This window comes from Aquarana catesbeiana, linkage group LG11, assembly GCF_042186555.1.
Source record: "Aquarana catesbeiana isolate 2022-GZ linkage group LG11, ASM4218655v1, whole genome shotgun sequence".
In the NCBI taxonomy this organism is placed as follows: domain Eukaryota; kingdom Metazoa; phylum Chordata; class Amphibia; order Anura; family Ranidae; genus Aquarana; species Aquarana catesbeiana.
Genome location: NC_133334.1, coordinates 256549329 through 256562407, shown reverse-complemented (window position 1 = coordinate 256562407; position 13079 = coordinate 256549329). Strand labels below are relative to the sequence as shown.

At 43.3% G+C, this 13079-nt stretch overlaps 1 protein-coding gene across 1 annotated transcript in view; it reads left to right on the top strand.

Annotated features, from left to right (window-relative positions):
- The window catches only part of ZFPM1 (zinc finger protein, FOG family member 1), a 167088-nt gene that overhangs the window by 77091 nt on the left and 76918 nt on the right, over window positions 1-13079 (top strand). The gene's annotated exons all lie outside the window — the stretch shown is intronic.

Here is a 13079-nt window from a genome sequence, read left to right as displayed (position 1 = left end):
GAATGCCTTGGCAGTTGGTAGGAGCAGAGTGTGGTGTGACAGTTACAAAGTGAAAATTTTCAGGCTCTAATGAGTTAATGGGGTCTTATCTCCTGGAATGAGGTCCCAGGATTCCGGTACTTTAGCGGGAATTGGGGGGGTTTGTTCCATGTCACCCCGTTACAATGAGCAGATAATAGGCAGTGATTTTGTTTAATGGCCTTGGCAATGCTGATTGGGGGGGGGTTGTTCATCTCCCCCCTCTCCGCATTTCACTGGCCAGATGAGTAATTCCGTTTTTAAACCATGAAAAAGGACGCTGATGAAATTCTGCTATCAGCGACAAACCAATATGCAAAATATCTCTCGGCAAATCAAATGGCTATTATGTTTTCATTCCCATCCCAGCGCATTTGCTTAATGAAGAAGAGACAGATCGCGCTGCCGGAGGATGTCTGCAGGAGGTGATAAGTGCTAGCCATCCACGTGTATGGAGTCCGCCACAGGCCTACTGTCTGCCCCCATCCCTCCCCCCGCTGCCTCTCAGACCCCTGCGCTCCACCAGCCGCCATGTCTGGAATATCGGCCGCCATTCGTGTGTTCTGACTTTTTTTGAGTTTCCTTTAAGCTTTTTTCTTTTTTTTTTATTTAATTTTTTTTATATTTCTTCTGCAATTTTCCCTTCTTATCCTGTACAAAAAAAAAGGGTCATTTAGGGGCCAGGCAATGCTGGCGGGAGTTCCGACTGGAACTTTTAGCGCCTTTTATACCAGCCTGTTGCGGTGCGCCACTGTACGGCTACCAACACATCACAAAGGGACTAAAACTGATCTTACACCATAGAATCCCTAGTGGTCCTGCCTTCCTTGTTCAGGCACTTCCTGTTATAGGGTGACAACTCTCTGTCCCTTTTTCCAATTGTGCTCCTGTGTTGTCACCCTGTCACATGGTATTGGAGGCTACAAGTGGTAGTTTCAACACATTACCCAGGCATGGACCACCATTGTCAGGAAGCCAGTGTGGAGCGAACAGCAGAACAAGGGCACGTAGACCCCACAATGCTTGGGATGTGCGTTATGGTGCCCTGTACCACTAATGCCTTGCCAGCTTCTATATATGTGTGGTGCGGTTCATTTAGGCTGCATTTACACCTGAGCGGTTTAATTTGCGTTTTTTAAAGCTTCAGCAGAAGCGCTTCAGTGGTGCCCGTTTTCACCTGAGCGCAGTGTTGCTGGAAGCTAGTTGGAAAAAGTACAGGAGCTTCCTTTGGGGTGGGGTTGTGCATTTTGGCCCCAATAGACTATAACTGCAGCACCTGAAAAATGTAAAAGAAAAAAGTATAGAAAATGACCAAGGACGCTCACCTGAAGTGTGAATGGGGCATGTCATGCGTCAATGTGCATTAGGTAAAATATATACAGTGGGTATAGAAAAGAATCACACCCCTTTCAAAATAGTCACACTTTGTTGCTTTTCAGCTTGAAATGAAAACAGACACAGTTTTTGTTTTATCGAGCTATAGTTACTCTTTTAACATCCAAGTGAAAGATCTAACACCAACATGTCAGAAAAAAAAAAATTCAAAAACCGAATCAGAGTTGGAAAAAGGATCACCCCCTTGTGTCAGTATTTTGTTGAACCACACTTTTGCTTTAATTACAGCCTTTAGTCTCCATTCACACCTGAGTGTAGCAATTTACTGGCGTTTTTTAGACCTTTTTAGTGTTTTTGCAGCTTTTTACAAGAGGTTTAGAAGTGTATTACAAGCGTTTTACAGCTTCAGGCATTTTTGTTTAGCCAATAGAAAGCACTAGGGGGAGGAGAGGGGAAGGAAATTAGGGGTCGAGAGCTGCTATTTGAGCAGAAAACACTCCTAGAACGCTCGTAAAATGCTCAATTTAGGTGTTTTCTATTGAAGTCTATGGGGCGACAGAACGCTCATATGTGAACAGGGGTCATTGAAATGAATGGGATTTGGCTTGTTGTGCGTTTTTTAGAGCTACTCGCTTCAAACATAAAATCGCTCAGGTGTGAATGGGGCCTCAGTCTGTTGGCGGTATCTAGAATTTGCAAAATTTGCCCGCTCTTCTTTGCAGAACTGCTCAACTTCAGTTAAATTTGATGGTGATCGTTTTTGGACTGCAGTCTTCACTCAACAGATTTTCAATGGGGTTTAAGTCTGGGCTCTGACTAAGCCATGCAAGGACATTCACCTAGGGCAGTGATGGTGAACCTTGGCACCCCAGATGTTTTGGAACTACATTTCCCATGATGCTCAACTACACTGCAGAGTGCATGAGCATCATGGGAAATGTAGTTCCAAAACATCTGGGGTGCCAAGGTTTGCCTTCACTGCCCTAGGGGAATCTCCTTACAGTGTCTGTATAGAAATCAAAGCCGGGCGTAAGTTGTGGATGGTTTTGGAAGAGCGGCATTTCCTCAGCACCTTTTTAGGAAGGAGCTGCAACCTCTACTTCCTCTGCCGCTTTAACTGCCAGGCACATGTGCGGTAATTTGAATGGTATCATACATATCTTCCGTCTTGGTGCTGCTGATCTCCTACAACCTCTTCCAGCCACTTCATGACTGCATGCTGTCGCTCTCGCGTTGTCTTCACATCTCTGGACCAGCTTCTAGACAGTGATAACTGTGGACCGCATGTAAGGTCTCCACAAGTGACAGGGTGACAACACAGGAGCGCATTTTGGAGACAGTGACAGTGTAGTCACCCTAAAACAGGAAGTGACCTTCATGGCAGGACCAGCGGGGATTGATTTAATGAAAGCTGCAGATTTAAAAGACCCCCCCCCCCCCCAATTAATAGTAATTGGATTTTGTTGCACGTTAAGCACAGGCACTCAGCTTGGGAGGGTGTTGGGTATAACATTTGCATTTCTTATGTCTGAGAATAAACGCTTATGCTAATTGGTTGTAGCCGTTTCAGATATTTCATCTGTTTATCTTGCTTCCAATGAGTCCATTCCATAGCAGTGTTGGATTGTCAGCTCTTTGGGCCAGCAATGTCAGTGACAAGAGAACCGAGGGGGGTGTGTGTGTGTGGGGGGGGGGTTGGATGAGATTTAGGTCACAAATCACCATATTTCCTTTTAAATCTTTTTTATATATTTTTTTTTTTCCGTCTGCCAGAAGACTAAATTCGTTGCATTGATCTCGGGCTGAATGGCTGGCGTTTGATCTCAGATGCTTATCAGAGAGAGAATTTAAAGTTAGCTGAAAAGATCCTTTGTTCCTTAACCGGGGCGCTTCCATTAGCCTGCGAGGGCAGTTTTCATGCATGCTGTTCCCGCGGCGGAATCGAGACGGGGTGTGAAAATGTTGCTTTTGTCAAATGCTAATTAACCCGTCCGCTTCTCGGATGGTCCTGCTGCGCTACATAGTAGAGCCGCGCTCTGCTGCAAGCGTAACGCCGACTGCGATTAGAATGGGGCGTTGCTGGGATCCACCACGACTCGGCCAACCGCGCAACGATGGCGAAAGATTAGCTGGTTTCAGCCTCTGAGAAACGAATAGGAGGCTGGTCGTGGCGGAATTTTCCAGCATTTCTGCGTACGATGAATTCTTCTGTTTTGGATCGTTCTCCTCGTCGTGGATTAGCGTTTCATATGCGTTTTTTTTATTTTGACGAATTATTTTCACGAATGCCTGTCAGTGCTCCGTGTGTTGCAGTGGATAGTGTCGTTCGCATGGTTTGCGTTGCATCACGTCAAAATATATCTGACCTGTAGTGATCGGTTGGCGTTACCGTTCCTCAAACGCCTGCATTCATGTGAATGTAAACATGCTACAAACCTGGTCAAGATGCGTATAGAAAGCATCGCTAGCCGAGATGATAGTACAAGAATCCATGCAATAGAAAACCAACACAGAGGAGGCATCTAAAACGCGTTATTTAATGCAGTGCAAACGCGTAAAAAATGCATGCAAAATGCATGTTAACATTATAGGCCTGATAATGTAAGCATATTGAGACGAGCCCTAGGTTCATACTTGTGGTTGTGGGGCGGTAAAATCTTGTGGTTGAGCCGTGTTTTCACCCACCCCCATATCAAACACTCTCTAAAGAGCTATTCTAATGTGGACCAAAGCAAGTGTGAATGGGCCCTTAGAGTTTTATTGCTGTCCTCCAGGGTATCTGTGGGTATGAGGTTCTGTATATGGCAACTTTCTATTTATTTCTTCTTTTTTTTTTCTTTCTTTCTATTGCTTGAACTACATGGACTTTTTTTTTTTTTTTTTTTAATGTGTCTTCGTTTTTAATTAATCGTAACTTTGTAACAATTCTGATCACAATATTCATCTGATGCTCCAATCTGATATATATATATATGGGCTCTGTACGGCCAACTAAGGTATTCGTAATGGGGACAGCAGATTCCAGCATTGGTTGTTGGCTGCGCAGGGGGCGGAGTAATGGGCATCGTGAAGGTTGGGTAGAGTTTTATTCTCACTTTCCCCATAGCACTGGGAAATCAGTATTCTATTTCATGTTGGCTGAATCGCTGTGTCACCTAAGTCGGATACAATGGAATGAAAACTGCCCAATCACATCAAGGCAAATAATTAGGACTTTTTTTTTTTTTTTACTTTTTTTTTTTCTTAGACTGGATTGATTTTTATCATTTTTATTTGGAAATGTTTATAAACTACTGCAGGGCAATTCCTTTATTGTGGGAGGGGCAGAGGCACAAACTACTTGGGGAAATTTCACCATTATGGGAGGGGCAGAGACACAAACTACAGCAGGGAAATCTCGCCATTGTGGGAGGGGCAGAGACACAAACTAGTGGAGGGAAATCTCACCATTGTGGGAGGGGCAGAGACAAACTACTGAAGGGAAATCTCACCATTATGGGAGGGGCAGAGACACAAACTACAACAGGGAAATCTCGCCATTGTGGTAGGGGCAGAGACACAAACTAATGGATTGAAATCTCACCATTGTGGGAGGGGCAGAGACACAAACTACAGCAGGGAAATCTCGCCATTGTGGGAGGGGCAGAGACCAGAGGCGGCTCTCTAATTAGGCAAATTAGGCGATCACCTTAGGCCTCGCACTCACAGGGGCCCCGCGATCACCTAATTTGCCTGACCCGAGTGTGAGTGGCAGGGAACATCTCCCGGTCAGTGTCCCCAAGCTAGCGGGATGAGCGAGCTACTATTGAACACTACAGCGCTGCTATATGACCAGTGCCGCGCCAACCTGAAGTCTCCTCTCTCTGCCTCCCTCGGCACTCTCCAGCACCCCCTCTCTGTGTCCTCGAGGCTCCAGCGCTGACTTGGGACAGATTATAGAGGCGGAGCTGTCAGCCGCTGCTGAACCCAGGAGGGATGGATGCAAAAACGGACATGCAGGAGTTCGTTTTGTCAGGTGTGGAGGGAGGTGAGCTGGCAGCTTTATGGGAGCACTTGCAACTTGTATGCAGGATTGCAGGGACTTGAGATAGGTGAGGAAGGGGGCAGTGAGAGCAGTGTCTGCAGCACAGTAGGAGGCCAGTCCTGGTGCTGTGCTGCTAACTTCAGTTGCTCTATGCATGCCACTGCAAAGTGGTCTCTGCGGTGCTGGAGCAATAAATTAGGGGACATTCACACCATATACCATTTATATCATCTGCATCCCTCTCATGTCATACTACCCACTGCCATACACTTCGCACTCCTCTCATGTACATACTACCCCCCACATACACTCCGCACCCCTCTCATATACATACTACCCTCCCAAATACACTCCGCGCCCCTCTCATATACATACTACCCCCCACATACACTCCGCACTCCTCTCATGTACATACTACCCTCCACCATACACTCTACACCCCTCTCATATACATACTACCCTCCACCATACACTCTGCACCCCTCTCATGTGCATACTACCCTCCACCATACACTCTGCACCCCTCTCATGTGCATACTACCCTCCACCATACACTCTGCACCCCTCTCATGTACATACTACCCGCTGTCATACCCTCCATTTTCCTCTCCTACACATGTTTACCACAATTGTACAGTGCCATCATAATAGCATCATGGACAACGTAATGCACTGGTCCCTACTAGGGAGATGGTGACCTGTGGCATACACAGCGCACCGCAGAAAACAGTGAGTGTGGCTAAATTATGCTACATATTGGGCACGGCTTTTTGGTCTGATTAGAAATTTTAGTCTGATTTTTTAAATTTTTTTTTACAATTTTTTTTTAAAACAAAAATTTAATTTTCCGGTGAGAGTTTTTTGGTTTCTTTGGTGAGATATCAGGGGTCTAAACAGACCCCTGAAGTGTCACTTTTGACACAGAGGACACACATTCCCCAGTCCCTTTCTCTGTAGCCTCAGCTGCCCTGCAAATGAATGAACAGGAGACAAAGGCAAAGTTATTATTTTATCGCTTTAATTTTTTTTCACATTATGGGAGTGAGTGGGACCTCACGTCTAAGTTTTGCCTAAGGCCTCACAAAGCCTAGAGCCGCCTCTGGCAGAGACACAAACTACAGCAGGGAAATCTCGCCATTATGGGAGGAGAAGGCTAAATAAAACAGATGTGGGACTTCTTGCTGAAGCTGGCCATACATAACCAATATCCAAATCTACATATTCGAGGTGGATGCAAAATCCTCCCCGCTGTGTCATTGTATTCTGGCAGCTGGACTCCTCTGCCATCAGAATACACTGATCAGTGCTGCAGCTGATTGGCTGCATGTGCTGATCAAGTGAAAATTTCCCAATAAGCCAGTTCATGAGAAGTTTTATTGATAGATTGACATCTTGTGAACGGCAATGGCCATACGTGGATTGAAATTCTGCCGGTTCAGCAGGAACCAGCCGAATTTCGGTCCATGTAGGGCCAGCTTATAAGTGCGCAAATGTATGTAAGGTTAAAACACTGAACACCAATGCCAAATCTTCACCCCAACTGTGACCCACAGTGGTGGGACCATAATGGTTTGAGTACCCTTCCTTGCACCACGACCTAATAGGCTCATAAGGGTTGAGGAAGCATGAATTCCAGCCTGTAACGGGTGAACATAAAATCGCAGCCTTTCATGCAGAGATCCTTCTCATTCCTAACGGCTCACAAACTTTTTTTTTTTCCTGCATCGGTTGGATTTTCCGAGAAGGCGTTTGAATCCCCTCTGATCATGTGACCGGAGCCGCAAAGGGTTAATTTTATCAGACACCCAGAAGCCGTGCAGGCGTGAACGAAGGAATTAGCTTAACGACGTTACATTTACAAGAGGAGAGAAGCGATTTGTTAGCCGCTGATTGTTTCTGAGCATTATCAGCACAGACTTTAATTGTGCTGGAACTGAAATTAGCAGAATTAGAAAATTCACCCGCGCTGGTTCCGGCGGTTCCTTTCTCCACGCTCATTGTTGTTCGCTATGTATAGATTATAAGGCCTTTGTTCTCACTGCGTAAATATACATGCCTGAAGTCAGGGAGCCTCTGAGGTCTGCTGGCAACCGCGCGCCCGTCCCTGTCATGTCCCAAAAACCTTTGCTGAATGCCACTTTTTTTTTTTTTTTTTTTTTATAGCGCAGCCGCCGCTCCTGACTCCAGCCTGCACTCGCTGAGGTTTTGGGTGTAAAATATGATTGATATCGATCGAAGTGAGTAGAATTGTGTCTTCGTTAGGGCCGAAACAACAAATCGATTAATCGACAACGAATCGATTATGAAAATAGTTGTCAACTATTTTCATAATCGATTAATTGGCCAGCCGATTAGTTGGCCTGCATACAGAATGCATTATTTGTTCACATATCAGGTATTACAGTGCAGCACACATACACAGCTCAGTACACCGTCCATACATGTCAGTAAGTGCCTGAGAACTTGTGAAATGTGTGAGGAGCAATGCCTCATGGGACATGTAGTCCTGGGCAGGAAGTGAGTGGTTCTAAAGTCAGAAGTTTTTTTTTTACCTTGCTATAGGGGGCACTCTATACTATACTTTGCAGCTTGTTACAGGGGCACTCTGAAGGAGCCAGAAGCGTCAAAGGCATTACAATTACATTTAAAGTTAAACTTTTACCAGTATTGTGCATTATATTTAAAATGATAATACAGTAAAACCTTTGTTTGAGGGTAACTTGGTTTAAGAGCGTTTTGCAAGACAAGCAACATTTTGTAAGAAATTTTGACTTTATATACAAGTAGAGTCATGTAACTGAGTATAAAAGAGAAGAGAGGCGCCTCTAAGTGTATCAATATGATTACATTTAATGAAGGTACAACATTTAGCAAAATATTGCTACATTTTGCTTCTAATCCCCTTGTGGAGGCTTCCATTTGTTGATGGACATGTTATGGTTACACAACCTGGTCACATTGCTATAATCTTTTTATATGGACTATAAACTGAAGGACCTAGGAATAAATGGTTGTGGAACGAATCAGCTGATTTTCCATTATTTCTTATGGGGAAATTTGCTTTGATATACGAGTGCTTTGGATTACAAGCATGTTTCCGGAACAAATTATGCTCGCAATCCAAGGTTTTACTTTATCCATGAAAAACAAAAGTCTCAGCTTTTAGTACTACTTTAATATAAAATATATTTCTATCTCCCTTTAACCCTTCATATAGCTTCACGTCTGACTCCTAGTTATAATGCCCATATATCCCAGTTATTATTATATATGATATAAGTAATATATATTATTACTTTTACTGTTTCACAGTATAAATGAGCCCTTATAGTAGAGATTATCTGCTCTTTTTGTAGTATAAATGGCTCATTTTAGTTTTTTAACCCCCCAGTTTTTTTTAGTTTTTTAACCCCCCATTATGACAGATGACACAAAAAAAAGCATGCTGCTGTCACTAAACGTCTTAGACCTGGTTCACACCTATGCGTTTTTTGGTGCTTTTTGCAGAAACGCACTACAGTCCATTTAACATGGTTTCCTATGGGACACATTCACATCTATATGTAGCAATAACTCTCGGTGGAGCTGCTGGTTTGAGCGGGCTTGTTACCTTCACTCTCGATACCTCTGTTTCACCGGCACCGGGTCTAGGGTTTCGTTGAGTTTACCTCTGGACGATATAAGCACCAAACACTTGAGTAGATTTTCCAATGCTTTAATAAAACGAACAAGGGAAGTAGCGGGAAAGAGGTAGTAGGAAAGCTGCAGGGAAGCTCAAATACCTTTCTGTTGTATTTCTTCAGAACATTCTTTGTGATTGAACACTTGTAATTGAATAGTCCCTCTTTCGTAGGATTCAATCTTTGCCCACTTGGATAGACATCTCTCACTTGCCTCACAGTCAGTACGTAGCATGAACAAAAGTCTCTGCCACAGACTTATCTGGAATAAAACCCGTACGATCCTCTGCCACAGGATGTATTGGTTTGTGATGAATGTCATATACAGTACTTGAACCTTTAAGCCAACCCGGCAGTACTATACTGTAAGATTACTTCGGAATACATCCTCCAACCGAGTCACCAGGCCCCTCTCCAGACCAGCACTCTCCATGATCCTTCCATGACGGGTCCTCCCCTGGGATCTTCTCGGTTGTCCAGCTTCTTCTCTCAGGATAGACAGCTCAGGACCATTCCTCGGCTACTGTGGTAGGCCCCAGACAGGCTTCTGGGCCCACCCACACGCCGCAGCGACGCGGGCCTCCGAAACGGAGGACCACGAGGTGGTATTCCTAGTACATACCTGTCGGCCAGGAGGGCCATCAGGTGGCTGAAAATGAACCCTAAAACATGGCGTCTGTCCCATAAATACCCTCTCCCAGAATGCAACTCGGAGGACCACCTCCACCGAGTTATCTCGGGGACAGAGGAGCACTCATACGCTTCTACATGTTGCTTTTCCAACACCAGCCGATGGTGACAACGACACCCACCGGCACAGTGTGGAACTGCATGCAATGTCAGCCAAGCTGGAACCGAGACAAATCTAACTTCCTATAATAAGCGACCCACTAAATTTACCTATCAGCGGTAGATAAAAAATCTACCAGCGCTACATATGCTTTTTTCAGCCGCTGCGTAATTGGAAAAGGTCAAGGAAGTTTTTCAACGCCAAACAGTGCTCTTTTTGGTTCAATATACTTCAATGGAGAAGCTGCAGAAAATCATGTAGTGCGTTTTTACAGCAATTTGCTTTTTATTTATCTGCCCAACAACAAATTGGCCCCCCAAAAAATTAAAAAAAGGAAAAACGCAAATTGCAGAAAAATCGTGTGTGCAAAAAGCACAGCAAAAAGCACCGTGGAAACGAATCAAATGCAAAATGCATAGGTGTGAACCGAGCCTTATGCTGGCCACACATGTATCGATTTTCGGACGGGAATATTAAAATGAAAAAATATTTTTTAGATCGCTGAATGAAAGAATGTCATTTGAAAATTTCACTAGATTTTAACATTCCGTTTTAAAATGAATGTAATTTCTGAACAAAAACCACATACACTGTCTGAAAATTCCTTTGACCAAGAAGTTTTCTATTCTGCTCCTTTGAATTTTCCCATCAGTGTGGTCGAAAACGAATGTCAATTTGACCCCACTAACGATTAGAAAATCGAACGAATGTTATTAAAATGACATTGTTTTTGTATGGCCAGCATATAATATATTATAGTTCTGTCTGAAAATTGGCAAAACAGTCTTTAGTTATTCTTTCTTTAAATAAAAAATTTGATCTCCAAGTCTGATGATATTTACCAGATTCAACCTCTAATAGTATATACAGTATATCTCCTATACAGTATATCTCCTAATAGTATATACAGTATATCTCTTCTTATAGTATATACAGTATATCTCCTATACAGTATATCTCCTCTAATAGCATATACAGTATATCTCCTCTAGTAGTATATCCCCTCTAATAGTATATACAGTATACCGCTTCTAATAGTATATACAGTATATCTCTTCTAATAGTATATACAGTATATCTCCTCTAATAGTATATACAGTATATCTCCTCTAATAATATATCTCCTCTAATAGTATATACAGTATATCTCCTCTAATAGTATATCTCCTCTAATAGTATATACAGTATATCTCCTCTAATAGTATATCTCTTCTAATAGTATATACAGTATATCTCCTCTAATAGTATATACAGTATATCTCCTCTAATAGTATATACAGTATATCTCCTCTAATAGTATATACAGTATATCTCCTCTAATATATCTCCTCTAATAGTATATACAGTATATCTCCTCTAATAGTATATCTCTTCTAATAGTATATACAGTATATCTCTTCTAATAGTATATACAGTATATCTCTTCTAATAGTATATACGGTATATCTCTTCTATCTGTTATTCTCAGAGTGGATTAAGAGATTTTACTCCCTAACCATATAGTTGGTTATTTATATTTACCACTGCATAGAGATATTTAAGAATAAATTGCCTTTTATTTTTTAAATTTTACATATTAACTGAATTATACACTACGCTTTTTTTTATGGTTATTATCCGATGAATCGGTTAATCGAAATAATAGGCCAACTAATAGATCATGAAAATAATCATTAGTTGCAGCCCTAGTCTTCGTGCGGAATCTGTCCATTACAATGGCAAGGTCTGATCTTTTGACTGTTCATTCTATCGCAGTGTGATGGAAACAGGTGGACACATTGTATTGCTTTTCCTTTTAAAAAATATATAAATTCATACCATTACAGAGTAATGAGCAGTGGAAAATAAATGCTGGGAGAATCATCCAATTAAATATTTGTAGAAAGCTTTAAATGTCAGAATCGCTGAACTCTGCCTTTAACAATTCAATATGGCATCCCACAGAGAATTTATTAAGACATTGTTGAGAGTGACGGGGGCATCAAATATTGGAGGAAATCTCACCATTGTGGGAGGGGCAGAGACACAAACCACTACAGGAAATCTCACCATTGTGGGAGGGGCAGAGACACAAACTACTGGAGGGAAATCTCACCATTGTGGGAGGGGCAGAGACACAAACCACTACAGGAAATCTTACCATTGTGGGAGGGAACAGAGTTTGAAACTACTGCAGGAAATCTCACAATTGTGGGAGGAGCAGAGGCACAAACTACTGTGGGGAAATCTCACCATATTATAAATTGCAGGTCATTTTGGGTCCCAAAAATTGAATTTCCACTTTAAGGGAGGTGACCCCCTGACGTGCCACATTTTGCACGTCATTTTTTTGGGGGGAGGGGCGGATACCCTCTTTTTTTCCAGCTCCCACTTCCTTCGTGCACCGCAGCACTGGAAGGGATATCGCCTCTCCCCACTCCCTCTCGGCAATCATCTGGGACACATCACAGGTCCCAGATGATTGCCCGGCCAGTCACGGTGCGCGGCTCGCACATGCTCAGTGGGTGCCCAGCTGTGAAGGCACAGCCGGGCGCCCACAGTTACAATGATGGTACCGAAGAGAGGAGGGGGAGACGAGCGGGGCTTCATCGATGGACCCAGGGACAAGTAAGTGTCCGATTAGTGAAGGTCAGCAGCTGCAGTATTTGTAGCTGCTGACTATTCATTTTTTTTTTTTTAAAGCATAACTCCTCTTTAAGTAAATGAAAACCCTAACAATAAACTTCTATTATTTGCTCCCTGCAGATATACTATTGAAAATGCATTCTTATATCTGTTCGATAAGTGCAAGAAATACCAGTTGATCCTGCCAGAAATCCCAAGGGGGGGAGATGTGGAGGGGTTAAAGAAATGGGGAGAAGGGGCTATGGAAATGAGCAGGGGATGAGATGAGGAGGAGGAGGGCTTAGGGAAATAAGGAGGAGTTATGGAAATGAGGAGGGGTATGTAGATAAGGGAGAGGGTTTATAGAAATAGGGAGGTGAAATTGATGAGGACGAGGTGCGTGGGGGATGGAATAAGGAGGAAGGGCTATTAAAATGGAAGGGGGGGAGAATGAGCAGGGGAGATGAGGGGGAGGGGTTATGGAAATAGGGAGGAGGGGTATGGAGATGAAGAGGGAGGAGATGAGGGGGAGGGGTTATGGAAATAGGGAGGAGGGGTATGGAGATGAAGAGGGAGGAGATGAGGGGGAGGGGTTATGGAAATAGGGAGGAGGGGTATGGAGATGAAG